Source organism: Dermacentor albipictus, chromosome 1 (genome assembly GCF_038994185.2).
Source record: "Dermacentor albipictus isolate Rhodes 1998 colony chromosome 1, USDA_Dalb.pri_finalv2, whole genome shotgun sequence".
Taxonomy (NCBI): Eukaryota; Metazoa; Arthropoda; class Arachnida; order Ixodida; family Ixodidae; genus Dermacentor; species Dermacentor albipictus.
Genome location: NC_091821.1, coordinates 352,437,864 through 352,461,050, shown reverse-complemented (window position 1 = coordinate 352,461,050; position 23,187 = coordinate 352,437,864).

Sequence of the window (23,187 nt, the reverse complement as noted above, 5' to 3'; positions counted from 1 at the left end):
CCCAGAATAGGAACTTACCTGTGGGTAGAAATGTAGAAATGGTAAAAAAGTGGTCGAATGGATAACTTGCCGCGGATGAGAGTCAAACCCGCATCCTTCGCATTACGGGTACGCTGCTTTACCAATCAAGCTACTGCGGCAGCCACCTTCTCGTCCGCTTTCTTATGTACTTGCGTATCTATACAAAATTAGAAGCGCGAGTGTTAGCCAGCGCCTCTCACGACCAAGGTGGCGTATGATCCTTTTAACAGCAGGCGTTACGCAATACGCGAATTTGGAGCAAGCACGTTAAAGCTGAATTTGAGCCTTACGTCTTTTCCCGCTCGTTGCTGTAACTAAATACGCATTTGGACTTTTCGTATAGTTTGCAGAGGACGTTGTGTTTTGTGCCATTTCAGAGTAGTATTCTAACTTGTTGAACAGGGTCGGGGGTCTTACGTGTACTTCATATTTTACGCCAGTAGACGTTGACCGCGAGATCGAGTAGCGCCTATTGACCCTTTCTTTTCTTCTGGTCGTGCCAGTTCTTGAATTTTATCAGCAACTGCTTGTTTTATCCTTTTAGTCTCGTTGTAGATATATAAGTTATCGCTTTCAGTAAGCAAGACGGTACGAAATAACAACTCCCTTCCTTTAATCCTTTTTCACGTTTCCTGTTCGCCACGCGCCACAATATGGCGAGGCCATGATCTGGAATGATTTACCACTTAAAGATAGAACGGCGAGAAACTTGAGCTGGTGTAACCACTGAGACAACTCATGCGGTATTCGAATCATTTAAGTAAATGATCTTGCAGGTGAGTTCAAGATCTCTCGCCCTATTAAGGTTAAGTGGCACGCCATTTCATATCTTAGTCCCATTATACTCGGCTTGTATACATTATGGCAGGCATGTCAGATAGTTTTAAGTCTCATTTTCAACGGTTATGTAAAATGTGAATATGCACTGTTCTCTGCAGAGCTTGTTATATTTCGTTCAGTTTTCTTTACTGCACCTGAGTAGTAAATGTGGTTTATTTTGGGTCCACAGCTATAGACTATATACTGGTCCAGTTAATGTGTACGTATACCATAACATCGAAAAAGAAGAGACCTCATTAGATTTCAATTAAATTGAACGTAGTTTCCAGGCATGCACTTGTACTTCGAATTCCAGTTCGCACTCTTAAGTTTATTTCTTTACAAGCTTGTTCTACGAGCAGTGATTAGCGTCTAGAAGACAAGCGCAAAGCGTCACTTCAGGAGCCGGTGGCGACGTTTTTTTCATTAGCGACATAGTCTCAGTGAAGGATGAACAAGTCACTACAGATTTCTTACTTTTTACTAAGCCATATTGCGTGTATACTGTCACGTGAGCGTTACGTAAATTCTTTTGTTCATATCGTGAGTTCTCTACACACGACCTTTGACGCCATGGTTCGCCGTTTGCGTTGGCTTCGTCATTATGTTACGTTTATGCATATCTTATAATTACGTCATATTACTCAATATAAGTGACTGGATAGTTGCATTCTGACGTCACTGTTGTCCCAGCAATCTTAACGAGAAACATCATGAAGACACATACAGCACGCAAGTTCTCAGCGACAAAAATGTGTTTCCTTTTTAATAACTGAGCGGTTTAAGGCCAAGAAAAGTTCATAGCCTCGCACCCATGCTCATCTCTTATGACGATAAGGCCGCCTTCGATAAGGACGCCTTTTCACGCAATAAGGGACGCTTCTGAATCATACCTTGGCCTTTTCTCAACCTTACACTTTCCTCATCCTTATAAAAGGGCGCCTTATAGCGTTAAGATAAGGTTGGTTTGTGAATACGGGCCTAACACAGTACATCATGCCGAGAACATAAGAAAAGTTCGCAGCAACAATTAAGAGAAGCAACTGGAAAAAAAAAATGGAATAAAAAAAGAGTCAGTAAAGACGTGATGGTGACGTTTTCAGCGGTGTTCTTGTTTCATTTCGTCCCTGCGTAAACGTTATGCTGGTCGAAATAGTCTACATGCCCCAACTAGGAGCCGCTTTCAACGGTCCACGTATGTATACGTAAAATTCTCTGACGAACTGACGTCCCGACTTCGTAAGAACGCAACTCTCCTCGACGTTCCTTCTGTGTCCGCTGGCCTCGTCGCATCACAACCGCACGCAGAAGGCATCGCAGCGGCGATTCTCCATCGCAGGAAGCTGCGTTCCAGCGCCCTGGACGCAGGCGGCTCGGTGTGGAGACGCCGTCTGCAGAACAGAGGGCGCGCGCGCTGCAAACGTTGGCACCCCTTGGGCCTTCTTTCGCCCAGGGAGTCCGCCGCACTGTTGGCAGGCCACGAACGAGGTGGCCACTTGGCAGGGAGCAGCGTTTGACCCGGAAGCACCTTTTCTTAACGACGTCGAAAATGAAATGACCGCCTCGCGGCTACACAGCGGCGGCGGCGGCGTCCGGGCGAGAGAGAGTGCGCGTGTGTATGAGCGATGCACGGCCAAGGCGAGTGAGCTGCCGCTGAACAGGACGCCGTCGTCGCCCCCACCTCCCCCCCACGGCTCGCGGCCAACCTTGAAAGGCCGTCGTCGGCGGCTGCGACTGCTTCTACGCCTCCTCGAGGAAGCTGCATGGTGGACGGACCGAGGCGCTGCTGCCTGCAGCCGCTTGTGGCGCGTAAACAACTGGCGCCCATGAAAGGAGCTGCGGGAGGAGACGGACGGCCATAAAGGGTGGCGGCGCTATTCAGCGTTCGCATTATGGAGGGAGCGCTGGAACGCGCCGCATGCCGGTGTGTGCGTGTGTGTGTGTGTCCCTCTCTATGAAGTCAGTGTTTCCGTCAGTTGGTACACCCGTGTTCGGGCGAATGTTTCCGTTTGTCTGCGCGTGCGTCTGTCAGTGAGTCAGCGCTTGCGTCTGTCAGTTCTTCTGCACGGATGTGAGCAAATGCGCCGGCCATTATATTATGACCATGTGCGTCTGTCTGTGTCCGCCCAAGGCGACAGCAGTCTCGCAGTGCTTGCAGCGGTTGAGGTGTGAGGCGAGCTTAAGGAAACTGTCAATGGAACGCTCCTCTGTTTCCCCCTTTTTTTGAATCGGCGGCGGCATTGATTTCGCGGCTTTGCTTTGCTACATACTTAGTTTCTTGTGTTCGAGGACGGCTGTTGCGTTTTAGGCGAGTGGTCATGGAATATGCGTGCGTGTATTTGACGTGGATAATGGGTGCGCATTGCACTTCCGTGACTCTGACTTCGACAAGTTGGACGTCCTAGAAGGAAACGATGCAGTTGAATGAAATGCTCACGCTTCCGTGCGCAAGGTGACGAAGAATCGCACAAGGCTAACGTGGCTTCTTTGAACGCTCTCGAAGGCTGCTCGTACGCGTTAGGTTAGTTCCGAAATTGACAACTTTGGACATCAGTGAATAATTGTTAGCAAGTACAAAGAGGGTGAAAATGTTTGTTTCGGTGTGCCCCAAGCAGGCCTCTGCAGTTATTCGCGTTCGGTCACCAGAAGAGATTGGAGTATACAGTCGTAACCAGGTTGCCAAGAGCCCCGTATACCACCAGCTATATATGTACCGTCGAGAGCATTTGTATAGTGCGACATTATAAGTGAAGGTGGAAACTGGTAACCTTCCGGCCGTAACTATTAGCTAATTTGAAGCAGTTAGCGCAAACCTGTACAGTGCTCACGGAATGAAATGGGACACGAGCATTTAGTAGAACCCTACATATGTGCAAAGTACGCGAGAGCACCATGTCATGTCGCTAAGAATTTGGTCACCAAAGGTGACGAGGACTCCGATGTAAGTGTACGCGCCAGAATTACGTCGATATGACACGAACTGTAGCCGGTTCAAACGAAAGTATGCGGATTACTTAGCCCTAAATTGACGCGTTTCATTCCGTGAGCAGTGTACATTCTTGGGAAAGTTATCTGCGCCACAAAACGCGAAACGCGCATTCTCCGAAGTACTTGCAGTATGCGTCGCCCACTTCTGGACAGAAGCCGCCGAGTTTGTCGACGCGATCGCATTCCGCATGCACACTGCACGCAGTGTATATGCGTGGAAGCTGCAGCTTCTTAGCCGGGCATGCGTATATATACGCTGCATGCTTGCATGCAGTAGTGGCAGCACTGCGCTCGCGTGGATAGGCCTGTTCCCAGTTCAAACCGATTGCGTTATCTCAGCCGAACGCTGACTCGCCAACCATAAATCGGTCTGCAGAGCCTACTTTTGCACCTGAGGTTATCCACACTGCCGAGCGCAGGCGCTGTCGGCCACCGTAAGTCTGAGACGTGCCTCTTTATGCGTCGATACACAAGCGCGCTCTGTGCTTTCGTTCGGGATATATCTCAACATTGTTTAGTCGCTGTCGGCAGGAGCTCTGTATGGAGGAACGGTTTTATCGAAAATAAATCTGCGAAAAGAGAAAGAGAGAGAGAAAGGAAAAAAGAAACTGGCAATACGGTCCTTCTTGAGCAACCGCTTTCGCTCGCTATACTCCTGTGCGCATCAAAGCACCTATCTTCTACCAACCCTTTTACTGGACATGCATGCCGGGCTCGTCTCGTCTTTCTCTTTCTCTTTGTGTACCTTCCTCTTGTTGATCTGATCGGGCGCGCATTTTGCGTTGACCGACTTTCTCGCGGAAGACGTTATCTCAGATGGCCGCCGCTGCGACGTATTTTCGTCGCGGAAGCGTCCGCGCACGGGTGCATGAATTGCCTCGTCCCTCGGTTTCTTGTTTTCTCTTTAAGGTTTGGCTCGGCGGCGGCGGCAATGGCGGGCGGCTTCTGTTTTCTGCGGGGTGTGGATCCTCCCACTGGCGTCTAATGGAGGTGGAACGTGCGCCCAGAGATGGGGAATCCGCAGTCCTCACCCTGCACAGCCGCTGCCGGTCTTTCTAAAACGGTGCAGTGCGGTGCAAGTTGCCCAAAGAAAAATATGAATATAGCGGTCATCTTATAGACTTGTACCGTCTGGCTCAATATACTTCCCGGACAATATAGGCGAATAAGAGTTCTTAGAAAGTCTATTTCTTTCAGTCTACACGCCGTCCATATCTTACGAAACGATTGTTCTGAGAAAGTCTGTGCAGTCAATGGCGGACAAAGGGTGTCTGGGCATATAGGTGCATATGCTGTCGATAAAGAGGTTATAGAACGTCCGAAGACGTCCTACACGCTGCCTTATTTTTTTTTTCTCGACTATTGGGCATCAGCGAGTCGGTGACCGAAATCATGGCGCTGTTGGTTGCTCGTTGTTTTTTGCGGTGGTTCATGAAACAGTCACTTAGAAGTGCGGACCCTTGCCTTACTGTTTGCTTGATAGGTTATTCGACACTGTGCTGAAATTACTTTGTAATGCGCTGAAGCATGCACTCGAACAAAGCGACTGAATCTTAATTTCTTCTTTTGAATGCGTTATGTTGTTTCATGTAGTTTAATCGTCCGCGACGTGATTTCCGTGCCCCCTTTTAAAGTAGGGCTGATGTGTAAAGGTGCGCACACAGTAATTTGGAACACGGCGAGCACGGATGGGATCGTCGTTCCAACAGCCGCACTGGCCGCAATACATTAGACAATGAGGCGATGCCCGAAAGCCACCTTGACGGGTTACGAAAGAAGTCTGGTGCCACCGGTCAGTGCTAGTACGTGCTAGTCAGTGCTAGTGCTAGTACACTGCTAGTACGAACTACATGCTCTTACGTAAGTTTGTTTCGGTTTAACAATGTTTCAAACGAAATTTCAGCCATAACGCATCCGAAACTCATTTGAGAGTGTTCAGGACGTCAACAACGAGTTTCAATATCGCCAGCACTGCTACATAATGCCGTAACGGTGATTGACCAGAGTTCTAGCAGAAGCCAACTGAAGTTTTCGCTGCTATATGTAGGACAGCTAAGGCAGTGGAAGAAATCACGAAGCATGCATTGCTAGCTCCATAAATGCAGCTACACGATTCGCTGTCATCATATTCTATAGCCTACGCCATGCTGCACGGTTTCTTTCAAGCGAGACAGAGCGCACGACGCGCGTTTAATGATGCATAGTATAAAGAAAGAACCCGGAGGAGACGTCGTCGAGTAAAATGAAGGCGCACGAGACCAGCTCGGCGGTGCCAAGACGATCGGTCTTCGTCCGGCTGTAGCTTGCACGCACCAGCTGCGCTGGAATTATAATGCATGGCAGGATTATACCTTCGATCAGCGGCTACTGCCTCTAACGTGCGCGCACTTTTTAGCTGATTTGTGGGCGTTTCGGAACGGGTTTTCGATCCTTTCGATTGCTCGAAGATCAGCGTGCTCGAAGACGATTAGGTCGGGATGGAGGGCGCGGGCAGATTTGCATGTGTTAATGGCATTTTTCACTGTTTCCGGGATTCGGAGGGAAAAAAAAGAAATTGCGGAAAGCCCTCTCGTAAGCAGCAGCCCGATTGTTATAGTACATGTAGTTACAGTCGAAGCATAGTGTGGGCCTAACGAGCGTAAGAAAAAGCATATCAGACGTGGATGGCGTGGGATTCAGGTTTGACAACAGCGGATAGTATTTAAAGAACGCGTTGCTATGGGCGACTTTGGTCATAATTGCTGGTTTAAACATGCGCGCTCTTTAGACGAGGACGGAGTAGAGACAGACACAAGGCCTAACTGATCGGCAACCTGTCTGTCAGGTTGATCGGATGTTCGGTAAAGTTTCGCGAAACAGTGTTAAGGTTAGGTGGTATAGCTAGGATGCCTGCAAATTTCTCGTCGATCTATAGGTTCGGTGCAGTCCGCCAACCTTCCTTACTGTAAGTTGTGTGCTCCGATTAAATTCTAGTTGCGAATACCGCCTGTGCCGTGCCTTTTTCTCTTCCTTCCTCCTGTTAAATGTGCTTGTTTAAACTTGCAAGGTTGATAGTCGGCTCAACTAACCACGCGTAATTTGCTGGCTCTTCGTGACTAACACAATTATAACGAGAAATAGGCGGTAACAACTTATTTTACCACACTTCTGCGACTTCAGTTTCTAATCTGTTGTACGACGACGATTGCAATGGCGAGTTCCATGTGGCAAGCACACATTTTTTAAAATATATATTTTTTTATTGATGTTAGGCATTCTTGGCCGGGATAAGGCAACGTTTCTAGAAATTCAATTCCTATTCGCGCTTTGTCATTGGTGCTGGAGTCTGCTCTGCCCATGCACGTTATCACCACGATCGAACGACAGTGAACGGCGAATGATGAGAAAGATGTAGAAATCGATGAAAATAAATCTTAAATTATACCGGCCCTTCGAACGAGTAGACAGAGTTATGTTGTTTTATACCAAACATATTTTGGTGTTTTCATCAGTTTACTTATGGAAATAAGTTCAGTTTCCGACAATATTTCAGTTCATCAGTTTACTTCCGGCAGGATATCTAATCTTGCATGCAATTTCTGCGACGGGGAAGCATTGCGTGTCCCCCCCCCCCCCACACACACACTTTTTTTAGAGCTTGAGTTCAGGCAGCTTTCACATGTCAAGTCACTTAGTAGAAAGGGACAGGATAGTTTTCAGCCGGCATTTAGCAGCTTTTTTTTCACCAGCTTTGTTTAACTATAGCTGGAAAAATAATCTAAAACGTAAAATGTTAATTTTCTTTGTTTCTTATACGCTTTAGGTTTTTTTTTATAACTTCTTATACGTTTAATCTGTCTAGCCTCCGGGGTTGGCTGAGGCGATATTTGGTTAACTAGAGAGAGAGAGAGAGAGAGAGCAGCGCTACCACACGAACCAAACCATCATGTCTGCAAGCTACTTCTTGTTTTGTCCCGCCTGGTAGCACCGTTCTTTTTTCGTTTTGGCGTCTGCGTTTTGAAGACGAATTGCACGATACAAAAGTAGTCAGTGTTAAACTAAACTCAAGCTGAATTCGAAGGAAGTCAATGAATATCTAATCCAAGTTGAGCTGTCATTATTCTAATCCTTCGTGCACGCGCGCGGCATTGCGAAGATACCGCGGGCAAATGAAAATCGTGACGAGTTGGTTCGTACATAGAGTAACGCCAAAGAGTTGATCCGGATCGTCTGCAATTTAATGGTCTTTGGAGAGCGCTTGGCTCTCGTAGTCATCGTGGCGTTGCGCTTGAAAGAGTTACCCAAGGAAGAGCGAGAAAATGAATAAGAAGCACTGCTTTTGTTCGGAGTATAGTGAAAGCGTAAGGAAGATGCCTTCGCGCATATTCATTTTTTTTCTTTACTTCCGCAATTCTAGGCCAGCTCTCTCGCACGCGTCATTCTGCTCGCGATGAAGAAATTCGCTTTGCTCACGATCCGGTGCTCGCAGAAAGAAACAAGAACTCTTGCGAGTCCACGTAGTGAGGCAACGCGCGTCATAGAACACATGTCATTCAGCCCTGGCTTTTCGCCGCTCAACGAACGAGCTCTTCCATTCACATCGCATAAGGCATTAGGGCCACGGCCACTCGCGTCCACCATGCGGAGACGTCGCCTCGCTCTGTTCTTCGCGTGTGATCGCCATTACCGGCTGTAGTGGAGACAGGACAAACAGTCGTTGTATGCCGGAAAGCCGCCCGAGGAGAACCTTTCCTCCTCGATCAGAAGCGAGCGCGGCCGAGCCGATTAACTTAATATCCTTTTTGTTATCCTCATCGAGCGAGCTAAGCGAAACAAACAAACAAACAAACAAACACCGTATTCTGCACGTTAAGTACAGGTCGCATACATCGAGTTAGGCAGCAAGCCGAGCACCATCTTCGATACGGCGACTCTACACAGCACCCGAACATTTCGGCGATTTGCGGCGGTTTGCGGCATCGCTTAACGGCATGCTTTCGGACGAAGATGAGCGTTGGCTCGCTCGGTTGCAAACGAGATGGAGTAGATGGCTTTAATGGAAGCTGGAGAAGTTAGCCTGTGGCCACAGATTTGACATGAAGAGTACAACTTGTTGAAGGATGGTGTAACGGAAAGTCAGAAGTGCCTTGGTTGCTCGCAATGCATGCGCACATCCCGCTGTTCAAGGCACGAAGCACTGCAGGCTATATGCACGATTGCCTTCTAAACTGTATACGCAATTTTATTGCAGCCAGCAGAAACTGTCTGCGACGTGACTAACGGCTACAGATGCAGAGAAAGTGCGGGGTCTTCTTCGGAACACGGCGCTGTCGGTATATTGGCGAGCCTATTTGCTGAATTTTGTTTTTAGATAGCAGTAGGTGCATACCGTATGCATTCAGTACGATTATTGGCCCCAGGGTTGCCATGTGGCATGCTTAAGCAATAGCTACGCACCTGTCCTAATGGCCAACAATTAGCAGAACTAGCCGAACTAGTCGACGGGGGAAAAAAAGCAGCCATGAAAGTTGCCCATATGAGGCTAATTTGCGCGCCACGAGATAAACCGACACTTTGCGCTGTCGCTATAGCCAATGTATACTTAAAAGATGCCTCGAAATGAAGATATGATATTACACTTTAATGTCCGCGCAGACAGATTAAAAAGTGAAGCTTGATGAATGCTATAGTTATAGAGCAAGAATATGACTGCACATGAAATAACGGGATTTGCGGTACTATAGTACGATGTCTGAAAAATGACTTCAGAAGTGTGCAAGCTCGCCAACTATGCTTGGCCCCGTCTGCAGGGACCACGGTAAATTAAGATGATGATGGCAATTTGATGAGTCAGAGCTCTTCAATCATATCAGTCGGGAAATTTCTAATAGGTCCCATGTTTCAAAATCCAGACACAGTATAACCGACGAATATATAGTGCAAGGCGGGATGTCGCATCACCTATATATGCTGCACAACAAAACTAAGTGTTGAAAAATTTGGGGAACGCTTAAGCTATGCCTTTAAGAGTGGAACGCGATAGCATTAAAAAATTCCTGACTGCTTCTCACGCTTCCGAGCAGCTGCAGTATATTTAATCTAATGTTTACCGGGAAACGTTGGCGGTGAATGCTATACACGAAGGCGAGCTTCCTGGTATAAACGCGGCCTCTTGCGTGGGTCTGGTCGATCCCGAAGGTTGTAAACAACCACGCAAAAAAAAAAGAAAGAAAATTCCCCGTCTTTAGATTTCTGTTATCGTTTCGCCCTTTTAATATTTAAGTCTGAGTAGATTTAACATAAAAGGCATGCGCTGTCGGTGTTTTGTTTCATGACATTTGTTTGTGGGCTGTCATTCTCAAAAATTTCGAGGAATAACTTTGTCAAGAATGTAAGAGAAGGTATGAGCAACTTTAGCGATAGAATAGTTTGGCAATATAATATATATATATATATATATATATATATATATATATATATATATATATATATATATATATATATATATATATATATATATGTACGTAACTATCTACGGAAATTTTCGCTCACGGACAACTCCGCCGACGCCAACGCCAACACCGACAATGAATTTTCTGCGACACGGGGCCCTTAACGCTCTCGCGTTAATACAGCACTTTCCTGGGCCCCACAACAAGAAAAATAAGAGTAGGTTTACTAAAGCACTATCCGCAAAACGGAACAAAATGTATTTTCAATCGCCAGCTTTTTTTTTCTTTTTTCCATTCGGATTTGCAATTTTGAACCCTTTTGCTAGAGGTGACGACGCATCGCAGCAAGGTTTCATTTTGTAGCCGCATTATATATACTGTGGCGCGTCCGTCATCGCAGGTCGATACCACCACCGCATGACTGGTACTAGGTAGAGACCTGGTATTCGAAACAGAGTTTCTGAACTGGCATGACTAGGAGAGAGAGAGAGAAATACTTTGTCGTCGTGCTCCTCGAAGTGTCGATGGAGCCTAGAATCTTTAATCTCCGGAGCTTTGCCGTTACCCCTCTTCGCAGGGGAGGAGTGTACAGGGATGACATGATTGAAGAACTCCGATGCCGAGCAGGTTCGCCAGCAACTTGTCCCGGAAGGTCTGGGCGCATTCCTCGCACCGCGGTAATGTTGGCGGCGCACGAGATTCTCGGCGGCAATTTACGGCACGCCGTCCGCTGTGCACAGGAGGCGGGACGACGTCGCCCGGTCGCCCCGCTCGGCGGTGGACGAGGAAGAAGACGTAACGGAAACCTGTTTACCACCGGCGTGGATCGTCGCCTGGGCCAAGGGTGCCGTAGGCGCTCTGCACGAGCGCCTAATGGGCGCGACGAGACGCGTCGAAAGCAAATTGTCGAGCTATACGTGTCGACTGGTGACCAACCAGCACGCGTAGCCGAAAAGCAGCCAAGACGAACGAGAACGGCAGTTTTTTCGCCGCATAACGACGTCGCGCGCCCTTTACAGCTCCAGGAGGTTGAGTTACGAGTTGGAGTTTCCCGTGTTTACACAAATATAGGCCGGCCTCGATTCCAGGCCGACCCCTGAAATTAGGGAGGTCGGAACAAAGAAATAAGAAAAGACTTTCTGAAAAAAAATCCACACGAAAAAATTGTGCGGAGACCATCGACAGTTATTGTCAATGTAAGCGCGAATAGACCGAAAGAGCGAGCGACCGACCGGCCGGCCCATCGAACGAAGGAACTAATGAACAAAATAATTACGCACGAACCGACGAACGAACGAACATTTTCCTCGCCAAGTTCAGCCATGACCAACCCCAAAAAGGCCTAAAGAGCCAAAGAGAGCTGTTCGCTTTAAAAAAGGAAAGGCATGCGACTGCCTAAAGAACATACATCTTATTATGGTTTGTCGGCAAGTCGAAGTGGACAGGCCTCCGAAGTTGTCCCGCGCAACGCCTCGAAAGTTCGCGTCCTCCTTTGCCTTCGCCTGAATAACCTCCGTCGTTAGGAGCATTTCCGCTTTCCTTTGTGTCCTGATAAAATCAGCAACACGTTTTTCTACCTCTAGGTGTCGACCTTTCTGCGGTACGGTGAAAGCTATGCGCTGCGCGGCTCAGTTGAAAAGTTCCCGCCGTATACTGTGGCTACGCGGAGACGTTAAATGCGGTTTGGTAGCGGCTCAACAGTATCCTTGATTAAACGCCGACCTCCGACTTGCGTGCGCGATTCCTGAAGAAAAAAAATGGCTGTGGCTTAGGTAAGGTTAAGCCCAGGATGCGAAGCATACTAGCCTTTATTTTAGTTGTTGAACCACTGTTTAGCCTGGTGAACTGCTGTTGCTTGGCTATATTTGGTTCGGCTAGACGAAGAAACAACTCATGCGTTACTCTGCTTCGCCTTCAAGAGTGGAACGCGACAGCGTTCCCGTCGACCCGCCAAGGGGTGTAAGACAATGAGCTACGGCGCAGCGACTACGCGCCCCGCATTGGACGCGGTGAGCGTCGAGCAACGCAGCGTTCGGCGCGGCAACGAAATGTGCGCCTGAGCAAGCGACGCACGCCTGAGCCTTAGAAACAGCTCGTTTCTAAGGCAACACCGCATTCACTAGAGGCGCTTTTGTACCGCTTTGAAGCATCGTACTCGTGGCTCAGTGGTAGCGTCTCCGTCCCACACTCCGGAGACCCTGGTTCGATTCCCACCCAGCCCGTCTTGCAAGAGTTGAGCCAAAGCCACTTCTCCTCTGTCGTGACGAGCATAGTATATACTTGAAGACACAGCGCCGACTATGGTAAAATTTGTCACAAATTTGGAGGACGCTTTAAGGGCAACTTCGACGCTTTCCTTTTTAACCACATTGAGATATTGTCATCTTCAAATGGCAGTGACAGTGCTCTCTCCGGTAGGCTGGTTCAATTTGCTTAGAAGCTTACCAATAGTGTCATAAGCCCATAAACTAAGTACCGAAACCGAAACGCGGAGCTGCTTCGTGTGACGTCACGATAAGTCGATGACGTCAGATCCTACGCTACCGTAATATAAACACGCAGAACGCGTGCTAAAGACGCAGTACAAGTAGCGCTAACGGCAAAAAAAGCGAAGCTGACGATGTCTCCTGACAACAGGGGCAGTTTTTGGAGCTTTCTTTTTTAACTAGACAGCGGTGACTTCAGCGACGATTTCGGCGACAGTACGAGCGCTGGAGGATCGCCGTCAGCTTTTGACCAGCCGCCACCACGCGAGGCAGTTGACGTGCCCAAGCACAACGCATTGTGCTGCGGCAAGACGGAGAGAAGCACCGGCTATCGCGTCTTGCAAAACGATGATTGTCGACCATACGTAGCCTCGTAGAACAAAGAGCCAGCTTCGTCGTTTCTGGGCGAAGTGGCGGTGTATTATTCCCTGAGGTCGCAAACACAAGGTGGCCAGTAAAAAGTCCTGTACGTTCGTGGGAATTAGTCGGGAACACGTAACCATGCAATCTTTAAAACTTATTTTCAGGAAAGCTAAATGACTTGCAGCCGTATGGTTTAGCACAGATAATCAGTGTGCAAAGGAGCAAGCATATTCGAAATTTTATTAAGGTCAGTGGAGATCGAAATATCGCCGGAGTTTCCCTTTAAGCTTCGGCTTTGAGAGTGGGAAGCGATAGCGTTCAAAGATCCCTGGCTGCTTCTCACGCTTCCCGGCAACTGCAGTTCGTGTAACAGTAATGTTTACCTGGAAGCGCTGGCGGCGGACTCTTTGCACGAAGGCGAGCTTTCTCGTATAGGAACGCGGCGCGGCCTCTTGCGTATACGCCGATCCCAGAGATAGTGCCCAGCCGCGCCAAAAATTTAAAGAAGACATAATCATTTTAAGGTCGATGTTATATTTTTTCGCATTTTAAATATTTCAGTATGAGAATATTTGAGATAAAAGGCACATGCTATAGGTGTTTTGTTTCATGACATTTGTTTGTGGTCTGTAGTTCTAAAAATTCCGTGGAAAAACTTTGTCAAGAATGTAACACAAGGCATGAGCACCTTTAGTGACAGAATTGTGTGGCTATATAACCCGCGTAAACCGCATGTCATATATGGCAAGGCGTGACATATACACGTACCTAAATACATATGGCAGTTTTCGCTCACGGAGACGCCGGCGCCGGACGCTGACAGGAGATTTATCTGCGACGCGGGACCCTTAACGCTATCGTGTCAAGATGTATTTCGACTCCTTCACGTGAGCCCTGCCAGCCATAATTATGAACAGTTCCGTGGAAGAGTCGACACGTCCTTCAACAAATTTGATCTGCGTCGTTTAATTACCGTGATCGTGTCACTCTTTTCGCGCACTGCCACATGAAAACTCGTGGCTGGATTGAACCCCCAGAGTGGTTTCAGGAGCTTGACACTCTGGTGTCTGTGATATCCTCTTTGAGTGCCCTTTAAATATGTAGTCTCTCGAAGTGATGTAATATTATTTTTCTGCGCCAAGTGACCTACTTTGTACGCGTTTGATTGGTGTTGAAACCAAGGTAATAAAGAAAAAAAAACTCGTGGCTGAGTGGTAGCGTCTCCGTGTCACACTCCGGAGACCCTGGTTCGATTCCCACCCAGCCCATCTTGCAGGTTGTTTTTTATTCATGAAGTGCCTGCCGGGATTTATCGCCCACGGCCAACGCCGCGGACGCCGACACCGACGCCGACGACACCGGCTTTTCTGCGACACGAGCTCCTTAACGCTGTCGCGTTAAAAGGAGCGTCCGCCGCCCCACTATGGTGCACGATGTTGAAAAGTATTATGTGAGCTCCAAAACAATGATAGCTACAACAGCGACGCCTGCACAGGCACGACGACGACACGGCGACGGCACCGGCTTTAGACGGCATCGGCAGTCACATCCACAAAGTATTTCAAGAACCCGACAACATCATCCATCCAAGTACTCAGTTCTGCAAACCAGACGTCAAATATTCGCGACGGCTACATGCACCAGAAAAAAAAAATTCTTATACCTCAGTTCCCTTCTAATTGTTTCAATGGCTCTATTTTTATTTGTAATGGTTTGTCGCATTGCAATGCTGTTTTGGGGAGAAATACAATATTTGCCACTAATTTTCTGGGGAGTAACATATAACCAAAAAAGCTTCTACGTTAAAAGCACCTTGCTCCAACCAAAACAGAACCGTAATATAAAGGGGGCTCTAGAGAACTGGATAAAATTAGTCATGTCCGAGTCCGTAGGTATCCGTAAGAGAAAGACACCATGATGGTCCCTGTAGCAGCACGTGTGTGTGAGAGTGTAATATATATATATATATATATATATATATATATATATATATATATATATATATATATCCAACCGCCACATGTGGCGAGTACCGCTATATAAGCGTGACAGCCGGGTACTTTGGTCGTCGGGTTGCAGTGTCTCGGGGCATGCACTGACGTTTCCCCAGGCCAAGGATTCACCGAATGTGCTGTTATCCCCCCGGTTCAAAGCTGCCGTTCGTGAGGACAGGTGGTGGGGCAACAAAGAGCGGAGCGCACGGTAGCCAGCGCCGAGAACTGCCGCCAAGAAGTAGCGTAAGATACGTACGCACGCCGAAGAACAAGGTGCCATTGTTCGCGCGCCTGCCGACAGACGTTGATCGTCGGGCTTGTTGAGATCATTGTCAAGAGACAAGACGGACCTGTCATGTTGTCGGAAGAAAATGCCTGCGGTCGGCAACGCAATCCGGCAACTCTGGCAATAGTGGTGGGAGCAGTGTGAGAGTAAAAGACAGACAAGCCTGCAATTTGGAGATAGTCGTGTGTGTATGCACTCACAAATCCCACGCCACGTCTGCGGTAATCATAATGAAGTCGTCGCTGTCTAGAGCGCGAGACGACTTTATATGCCGAACGCTTGGTTGAATACAAACTTGCTGCGTATACGAGCCGTATATGTTTACAACGTTTACAGCTTGACCTGTGACTACGTAGATCGTTCTGCGGCGTATGGCGAGGGCTACAAATTAAGCGATTGTACTGCGGCGGCCTGTTTGAATGCAAGCCCAGTTGGGTCTGGTGCGAGTAGTGCGACCTTAATGAACGCTGCCCAGGTAACACCATAAAACGTGCGCAAGGTTTGCAAGAGCAGCTGAGCCATGGCAGAATTAAGGGCAAGCCGCTCCGATGACCGGCTGATGGTGCGAAGGTCATAAAGATGTGTGTATATATATAACCGTGTTCGAAACCAATCATCGAGCCACCTCGTGTCATAGGGCTTGTGGCAGGGTGCATGCTACTTTTCAAGGACAAAACAAATATTTTAAAATGCCTCCCGCTTCATATAAATTCAGACAATTGTGTCTCAATACATATCCAGACACGTGCCACTGGCAGACTTCGCGGTGGCGCCACTAGATGGCGCAGGGTGTCCAAAGGGAAGCAAGAGAGAGGAGCCATGGCTTCAGTACACTCCTTATTTTGGCGACGGTAATACTGTATGTCGCTACCTCGCTTCGCTGCTGGTATTATTAACGTCGACAGTCATGCTGAGGTGGTTTCAACCGTAGTTTTTTTAAACAGTTGCCCTCTTTTCACTGAGTAGTAGTTTCGTGCGTGCATGCGTGAGTGCGTGCGTGTGTGCGTGTAGGGGGAGGGATGTGCATAGAGGGGCCGGCAGGGCAACCCTGGCCCATCCTTGCAGCGTTAGCACTGCGGCCACCGCGATGGATGAACTGGGCAGGTTCACTGGTGGTAACGCGGGGCTGTTATCTTCCTAGTCATTTTTAAAGTGAAACTTCCTTAGTCTCTTCTCCCCACTGAGCGAGAGCTGACTCCTGCTGTCTCGCCGAGTAGACACGAACTTGCGTCACCGGCTGTCACTGAGTTGAGTATATACGCGCCACTCGGTATTGGCTGCTGGATATGTGCCCGATTGCACCATTTTGGCCATTGAGTATGTGCAGCAGGGCATGTGGCACTGCGTGTGTGAACATTCTTGACCCATTCCCCAGAATGGATTTTTCCCACTAGGTGGGTGCCCGAATTACAAGCAGAACAAGAGCCAGGAAATGAAGAAGTGGGCTACAGGGGTGTAACGAAGTCGGAATCAAAAGCAGCAGAGGGTGGAGAAAGAAGTAGAAGGAACAAAATGTGACCGTAGCGTGCACTGACGATGAAGCGAGGCAATCGACTTCAGTCTTCAAGTTAAGTGAACGAAATCGGACCAAAGCATGCATAGATCGAGGAGCGATTAGCTATGTCAAGGAGAAAGGAAGTGAAGTCATTTCAGCAAACATCAACGATACCGCCGCCTGTAACCGATTCCTCACCAGTGCGCTTTACCCGCTGAATGTTTGTCTCTTAGATTCGTTGGAGCCCTCTACCTATATAATGTTAAGGAAAAAAGTATCACAATTAGCTGTGCTCGAATCTGAAGTGGACTCAGTCTAATTTCCTAGTTATAGTCACGCGCCATGTGGCGTTGTGGTCTTGCTCACTGGATGGCCAATTTTTTTATTTATTATATTGTGTATTGTACACAGCTGGAGTGTTGGAAGAGCTTTATCTGCAGTTATGCAGTACGATTCAGCATCGACAAATTTAGTACAACAAAAACAGGTTTTGAAAGATATATACGACGAAAACGGCCTGTGAAAGTTCACCTGAAAATTATATTCGACGAAATGCCGAATTTTCTAGCGGAAATGAAAATCGAAAACGTGGAACACTATAAGTTATATTACTTGCCTTCACCGGTGCCTCTTGCCACCCGATACTTATATTGTTGGTCTCGCATAGCGGCCCTGCGCCATAGCTTCGGAATAAAAAGAAGTGCTGAGTCTGAAGCTTGAATTCAAATTTTCCCTGTCATAGATCTGCTTTATCTATGACTAACCTCTTGTCTTATTTGCAATGCACTAGACGCTACTGAATATTTCTTTCCTTTTTTGTCACCGCCTCTCCTCTCTCCGCAGAATGTTTCTCATAGTTCCGACTGGTAATCTGGGTTTGGAACTTGCAACACCAAACACCAATTTTTCTCATAGTTCCGACTGGTAATCTGGGTTTGAAACTTGCAACACCAAACATATTGTAATTTCGTACTATCAATTACGCACAAGTTACGGCTCTATAATTACTGTTCTGCACAAGTTCATTCAGACATCCTGAAGATTACGCTGCTGGAGTACCAACCAACTGTGCTGTACTTTCTTCTTTTTTCTAGTTTCACGAAATACTGTTATGCTTCAGTTGTGAAGCGTGTATTATATATATATATATATATATTTATATATATATATATATATATATATATATATATATATGTGTGTGTGTGTGTGCGTGTGTGTGTGTGTGTGTGTGTGTGTGTGTGTGTGTGTGTGTGTGTGTGTGTGTGTGTGTGTGTGTGTGTGTGTACACGCGTCTAGTTAATTTTCTTGAAAATAGCAACTTCTTCACAGTTAAGCAGCATGGATTCCGTAAAAACTTCTCCTGTGACACTCAGCGTATCCTCTTCACTAATGGCCTGCATGCCAATTTAGATTCTCTGTCTTATCAGATTGCATATTTCTTGACTTTTCTAAGGCGTTTGACAAAATGAATTATGCATTGCTTCTTCATAAATTAAACGTTTTAAACATAGACCCTTCCGTAATTGATTGGATTCGCGCGTTTCTGACATCACGTGTTCAATTTGTAACCACTAATGACGCTAACTCACCTTTAGCTCCAGTTGACTCCGGTGTCCCGCAAGGGTCCGTGCTCGGTCCTTTATTATTCCTAATTTATATTAATGACTTGCCCACTCACGTTTCCTCGAACATTTGTCTATTTGCGGATGAATGCGTCTTGTATCGCAATATAACTAATTCCTCAGATATTCTAGCAATTCAGGAGGATCTCAATAGCCTAAATGAGTGGTGTCGTACGTGGCGCAAGGAATTGAACCTTAAACAATGTAAGACTATGAGGATTTCTCGTACTAACGTGATCTGCCCCATCTATGCGCTAAATAACATTCCACTAGAATGTGTAACGTCATACCGATACCTGGGGGTTCACATTGCCAGCAATCTATCCTGGAAAACTCATATTGATCACATAACCTCTAAGGCCACTCGTACACTGGGATACTTTCGTCGGAAATTTTCTCTAGCACCATTATCGCTAAAACTCTTATTGTACACAACTTACATTCGATCATAGCTTGAGTACGCATCACCAGTACGGGACCCTGGTCATGACACTATTATACAGTCTCTAGAGGCAATACAGAATCGCCCTGCCCGTTCAATTTTCACCAACTACCAAATAACTGCGAGTGTCACTAACATGAAAACTATCCTACACCTTCCACTTTTTATTAGCCGGCAGCAAACTATATCGCCTATGTCTCTTCCATAATATCTACAACCACAACGCACATTTACTTTCTATCTTTTTTCAACCGCCACCATACATTTTATCTCGCATTTACCACTGCCAAAAGGTAAACATTCCGCGCTGCAACAACGTCGGCTTTTCATGTTCATTTATTCCCGAAACGAGCAAAGATTGGAATAACTTACCCGCATTACTTACAAGCATAACTGACACCAATAACTTTAAAACCATACTTCAAAGTTCATGGTTATAAATTACTGTTGCGTTTGCTTGTTCTGCGTAATAACTACTCTTATGCCATAATTTTAATTTATGGCTTGTATTTTTATATGATATGTTCTTTTTTTGTTTCTTTTTTTTTGTTACGCCATGCACTTTTGCCACGCTTTGCAAGTTTATATTTACCATTCCTATTAATTTGTATACGCTGTCTTGCAATGTTTTTGCCATGTTGTTGCCTTCCTTCCTTATTTTTCCGTGTTGTTTTTATTAATTATTGACTTCCACGTATTTAGCTTTGACGCTTTTTTTCGAAAGTTCTTGCTTCTTTGCACCTATCTTTTTTTTTCTATAACCAACTATTGTGTGATTTGCCTCTGTATTTACCTTGCCCCTCTCCTCTGCAATGTACAACCGTACCTTGAGGGTATAATAAATAAATAAATAAATAAATAAATAAATAAATAAATAAATAAATAAATAAATAAATAAATAAATAAATAAATAAATAAATAAATAAATAAATAAGCAAGCATACCATCGTAACCCGGGGCTGCTAATCTCATTCAGGTTACGACAGATAGAAGTTCCCGCGACTTGACTTCTTCAAAGTCACTGCACTGTGTCGGCATTCCGAACACATATGAGCACCGTGCCTGGAATCGCAATGCAAGGCCACGTGCTGTGCAATCAAGATTAGTATTAGCTTCCACTGGGGTCAATACGACAGACTTCAAAGTATGGCTTACAGAAGGTTTCTTGTTGTCCTCCGTGAACCTGTGTAGGGCTTTCCAGTTTTCTGGGTCAGATAAGTAAGTGTTTGCATTGGCCTTATAATCATCCTTAGCTTTCGCAGTTGTCCGCTTAAAGGAGGCCGCACAAAATTTGTATTTAATGCAATTTAGGGGGCTCTGGTTATGAAGAAGGCTCTTCCACGCAGCTTTCCTAAGACGATATGCCCTATCGCATTCTTCAATCCACCACGGGGAACCTTTTTTTCTAGTAGGAACTCCTGAAGTGAATGTGGACATTTCTGTTGCGTTAATCAGGCATTTTAGAACCTGCTCCGCACGCTCTGCCTTATCAGGCGAAGTTAGTGAGTTATTAGCATATTTCACAATGGTTTTATATGTACCGTTGTTGACAAGTTTCAACGTTTTGTCCCTGACTCTCTGTGGGGAACACATGATAGAAAAAGAATAGGAAGTCACACTATCTAGAGATGTCCATGATGTCACGCTGACTCCAGCAGCTACCAGAGTTAGGTCAATCACGCACCTTGAATCTCGGCGCATAAACTTCACAGGCCGTCTATCGCAGCAGTGAATTCTTTTTATGATATCCATGACCACAGGATTTCACCACGCGTACTGAGTGATGAGCCCATGTGATATGATCTGAAATAAAGTCCACTGCACTGAGAACTCTGTTGGATTTTCTCAATAAAGCATCAATGTATTTTGTTCCACGGACGCCCGTAGGAAAGTAAACGTTTACTATGGTAATGGGAGCACATCTGGGAAGAACTAAATCAATATCCAACAGTTCACATTCCGGATTCATGATTTCTTGATGTATAACAACCCTGTGAAATATTCTTGGAGACCCCATAGTAATTAAACCTCCCCCACGGCCACAAATTTGATCTACTCTTAACACGCGAAAATTACTAAAAAAATGGCTGTGGCTTAGGTAAGGTTAAGCCCAGGATGCGAAGCATACTAGCCTTTATTTTAGTTGTTGAACCACTGTTTAGCCTGGTGAACTGCTGTTGCTTGGCTATATTTGGTTTGGCTAGATGAAGAAACAACTCATGCGTTACTCTGCTTCGCCTTCAAGAGTGGAACGCGACAGCGTTCCCGTCGACCCGCCAAGGGGTGTAAAGGCGCGCTCACACTAGCGGGAGACTTCCCGCAGCGGCACAGCGTAAACGACGCCGCTGCGTCGCAGCTGCTCGGAATGACGATCACACTGCGCGCGTTTTCTCGCTGCGGTTCTTGGAATGTAGAGAGAGGAGGCGTTGAGGGAGGACGGAACACACAGGACAGCGCGCCGAGCAAGTGCCGAGTGTCCCGCAGCACGCGCGCAGCCTCCTGCCTACGCCGACGGGGTCACTGAACTGGGACCGACGTCACGGTTCACGGTCGGCCCCCATTGGCTGTTCTCGTCAGCGGCACGGCAAAAATAGGTACCCGACCCATCGCTCTGCGGGACGGCAGAGCAGCCTGTCTGCGGGAGAAAAACCGGTTTGTGCGGGAAGCGGCGTGCGGGAAACGTTCTGCGTTGCGCGCTTTCCCGCTAGTGTGAGCGCGCCTTAAGACAATGGGCTACAGGGCAGCGACTTCGCGCCCCGCATTGGACGCGGTGAGCGTCGAGCAAAGCAGCGTTCGGCGCGGCAACGAAATGTGCGCCTGAGCAAGAGACGCACGCCTTAGAAACAGCTCGTTTCTAAGGCAACACCGCATTCACTAGAGGCGCTTTTGTACCGCTTTGAAGCATCGTACTCGTGGCTCAGTGGTAGCGTCTCCGTCCCACACTCCGGAGACCCTGGTTCGATTCCCACCCAGCCCGTCTTGCAAGAGTTGAGCCAAAGCCACTTCTCCTCTGTCGTGACGTCACGGTGTCACGTGGTTTCATGGCGACACCGCCGCGCCTGAGGAGCTGGGTTGAGCTCTCGTAATATGCTTCGCATAAAAAAATTATTTCACAGGTGTCAGCCAAGATTCTTGTAAAGGAGTGTCTGGTTCTTGTAAAAGTAAGGCGTTGAATATCAGTTAAAGAAGAGAAAACAGAGCTGCAATTTTATTGGAGAATTTTTAACTCAGCCATGATTACTCTAAGACAGAAAAGGCAACATTTTCTTTCTATACGTCAATCTGTTTCACGCTCGGAGAACATTTCGTGCTTTTTGTGTGCGAATGATTATGCTTGGTTGGCGAGAAATGAAAAGCTTCTGATCCACATTCGCCATTTCCACACAAGTGCCGACATTTGTTGTAGACGTGCTAGGGATGTCATTTATGGTTGTCATCATTTCGGGTGATCCACTCGAAACGGAGGGTACGGGTGGTATGTAAGAACTTAAAGGAGGATGGGAAGGCGAGTTTAAAACTGTAGGAGTTTCAGAGGCATGCACTTTGGCCAAAGAAACGTGCGCTAATGCATCAGAAAATGTAGTCAGTAGGTAATATAGTACCCTCTCCACAACTGTGACTACTGATGTCGTTATAGTTTATTCTAGAACATCACCAGATGATCTTAATGCGTCAACGTATATATGTTTCCTGTGCTCTAAATGTGCATATGCGTCTGCTCTGGAACACCTGTTGTTATGTATAATTTCCAGTATTCTGGTCTGATCGGACCTTTTTGGACACTGTGTATCATTCGCTGCGTGAACATGTTTCTGGGCAAATCCGAGGAGCAGACTTCTGATGCGTCATTTTCGCCGCAATTTCGACAGCGCGTCGCTGATTTACAGGCTTTGCCGCTGTGTCCGAAACGCCAACAGTTCTTGCACAGGAGAGGGCGTGGTTGCAAATGATCTACCCTATAGATAATAGGCCGTACCTTTAGCTAAGTAACAAAGGATGTTCCAGCAAATGTTGCTGTTATGGACTCTGTCGGTATTCGTGTGCCGTCGACCACCCTTTGTCAGCGGTACACCAAGCAATCCCAGCGTCAGCGTCCTGTAATTCCTCAAGCACTTCCTGGGGAAAGCAAGGTGGGTCCGCACCACGAATCCTTTGAACATGCCAGTTTCTGCAAGATGAAGGCCTTTACCAGTAACGGCGCGAAGGTTGTGCATCGGAGCAAGTCAGGCACAGAAGCCGG